Raw genomic sequence first — 3,050 nt, forward strand, 5'->3', positions numbered from 1 at the left:
GGTGGCTCACACCTGTAATCCCAGCACTTTGGGAGGCTGAGGCGGGGGGATCATGAGGTCAGGAGTTCAAGACCAGCCTGACCAACATGGTGAGACCCCCCGTCTCTACTAAAAATACAAAAATTAGCCAGGTGTGGTAGCGCACGCCTGTAATCCCAGCTACTGAGGAGGCTGAGGCAGGAGAATCGCTTGCACCCAGGAAGCAGAGGTTGCAGTGAGCCGAGATTGCACCACTGCACTCCAGCCTGGGTGACAGAGCGAGACTCTTGTCTCAAAAAAATCATTAACAATAGCTAACATTTACAAAACATTTACTATGTCCTAGGCGTTGAGGTTGTGAGGCAGCTGTTAATCTTTTTTTTTTGAGATGGAGTCTTGCTCTCTCGCCCAGGCTGGAGTGCAGTGGCGCGATCTCGGCTCACTGCAAGCTCCGCCTCCCGGGTTCACGCTATTCTCCTGCCTCAGCCTCCTGAGTAGCTGGGACTGCAGCCGCCCACCACTACGCCTGGCTAAGTTTTCTGTATTTTTAGTAGAGACAGGGTTTCACCGTGTTAGCCAGGGTGGTCTTGATCTCCTGACCTCTCCATCCGACTCGGCCTCCCAAAGTGCTGGGATTACAGGTGTGAGCCACTGTGCCAGGCCGGAGGAAGCTGTTACTCTTATCCTAATTTTACAGACCAAGACCCGAAGGCCCAGAGGGGATAGGTAAGTTGCCAAGGTCACAGGGCTGGTTGTTGAACCTGGGTGGTCCCTCCTCAAAGCCAGTCCTCTTAATGGTAGGATGCATAGAGACACATAAACCAGTGTGGATATCAACTGATACTCTGAAAAAAGAAGACCTCATAAGGGCATGAGAGGGAATCAAGCCTTTTTATATGTCAGAACCTATTCCAAAGAACCAATATTTAGATTCACATGGTATTTGCTCAAACTTAGGGCTACAGAAGGAAATGGAGAATTCAGAAATATATTAATCAAAATCAAAAGTCTAGCGTAAAAGTAGGTTTTACTAAACAAAGGAATTTTTTATTTTTTATTTTTTTTTGAGACGGAATTTCGCTTTGTAGCCCAGGCTAGAGGGCAGTGGCACGATCTCTGCTCACTGTGAGCTCCGCCTCCAAGGTTCACACCATTCTCCTGCCTCAGCCTCCCCAGTAACTGGGACTACAGGTGCCTGCCACCACACCTGGCTAATTTTTTTGTGTGTTTTTAGTAGAGACGAAGTTTCACTGTGTTAGCCAGGATGGTCTCGATCTCCTGACCTCGTGATCCTCCCACCTCGGCCTCCCAAAGTGCTGGGATTACAGTTGTGAGCCACTGTGCCCAGTCTTTTTTAAAAATTATTTTTATTTTTATTTTTTGAGATGGAGTCTTGCTCTGTCACTCAGGTTGGAGTGCAGTAGCACAATCACAGCTCATTGCAGCCTAAAACTCCTGGCCTAAAGTGATCCTCTTGCCTCAACCTCCCAAAATGCTAGGACTACAGGTGTAAGTCCCCACGCCTGGTGAATAATTATTTAAGAAATGGTAACTGCAGAATTAATAACAACCGATGACAGTGGTAGTGAGTTATGTCCATATTTTACTCCAAATAAATAAACCAAAATAAAATCAGGATAATCATCAGAGAATGAAACATGAAATGAAATTGTACAAAACTAGCAGAAAAAAGACTATCAGATGGGCAGCAGAAAGCTCACTTTGTCAGAATTGAGCAATTAAAAAAATCACAAAGGATTCACTAGAATGACACATTGAACATTAGAATAAAACAAGAAAGAACAGGCTAGAAAATATTTGCATCAACGTCGACAAAGGAGTAATATCTATAATACAAAAAAAAGCTTGTTTAAAGTTAGAAGAGGTTCAAGTCCCCAGAAGATAGATATGAACAGAACATTCACAGAAGAGGGAATGCAGATAATAAATGCATGGAAAAAAAATTCATGTTTGGTCACCTAAGAAATGCCAAGTTACCTTGAACTAGCAATAGACTATTAAAGTAGGGGGGGAAATGGCACTCAATGTTTAAAAGTGTGTTAAACTCCTTACACTTGTTTTTTGGAGGTGGTAGAATAATTGGGGCAGCTCTTGGTGAAAACATGACGCTGTAAGCCAAGACTACTTGGCCATTCACAGCCTTCTACCTGGGAGCCTTTCCACTCCCAGGTATTTGTCCCAAGTGCAGAATTCAAGGATATGTCAAACAACTGTGAAGAACCAAAAACATTAGGGGGCTGAGTGAATAGTTCAGGACACCTGCACACCTTAAAAATGAATCATGTGAACAAAATAAAAATGGTAGTGAAAGTAGTAACAAAAACAGTGTTGTTGCAACTATATACAGTGTATATATATGTTTCATGTCGTGAAAAGTTTCATTGTAATAATATGGATTACTGTATTCTTTTTAGATTGTTCTCTTTCTGGTTGTCATATTGTTTTTTCAGCGGTGCTAAAAAAAAATCTGGATTCAAATCCAGCCAGCGGCGTGACTTTGAGTAAGTTCCTGAAGTGGGATATTTCCCAGAGTGGTTGAGGGAGGTGGCTTGAGCTCGCGCCTGGCACACGGAGGGAACCCTAGACTTTCTTCTTGCGGTGGGGGCGCCTCTGGGCCCTGTCCGAGAACTCCTTTCAGGGCCTGGGAGTCTGATCGGGAGCTCCCGGGTCTCGGTGGCGCGGGAACTCTCTCCTGGAGGGAACTTTCCGGAGCAGGTGGGCGGGTGTATGTCCCACGGGAACCTGCGCTCAGGAGAAGGGGGCGAGCTCAGGCAACGTAATCGCTCACGGTCACCTCGGGTTGCGGGGCCGGCTCGAAGCCGCCTTCGAGGTTCTGATCCTTCCCGGGGCTCGGGGCTCTGGGCTCTTTCGTCCCAATTCTTAGCTGTCCTGTGCCCCCTCGCTGCAGGAAGACTCAAGATTTACAGCGCGCCTCCTGCGGAAGCCTAGAGACACCGGGGGCGCCGAAGGGCCCGCGCCGGACTTCGCAGACAGGGGGCACTTGGGTGTCCCTTCAGGTCTCAGAGGGCGCGCCCGATCCCCGACGCGGG

General features: G+C 47.0%; 1 pseudogene; it reads right to left on the reverse strand.

Moving 5' to 3' along the window:
• Window positions 1–2,368: 2,368 nt before the first annotated feature.
• Window positions 2,369–3,050, reverse strand: part of LOC105544042 — a 60,994-nt pseudogene continuing 60,312 nt past the window's right edge.

The sequence above is a fragment of the Mandrillus leucophaeus genome, unplaced genomic scaffold, assembly GCF_000951045.1.
Source record: "Mandrillus leucophaeus isolate KB7577 unplaced genomic scaffold, Mleu.le_1.0 Scaffold296, whole genome shotgun sequence".
NCBI classification, from domain to species: domain Eukaryota; kingdom Metazoa; phylum Chordata; class Mammalia; order Primates; family Cercopithecidae; genus Mandrillus; species Mandrillus leucophaeus.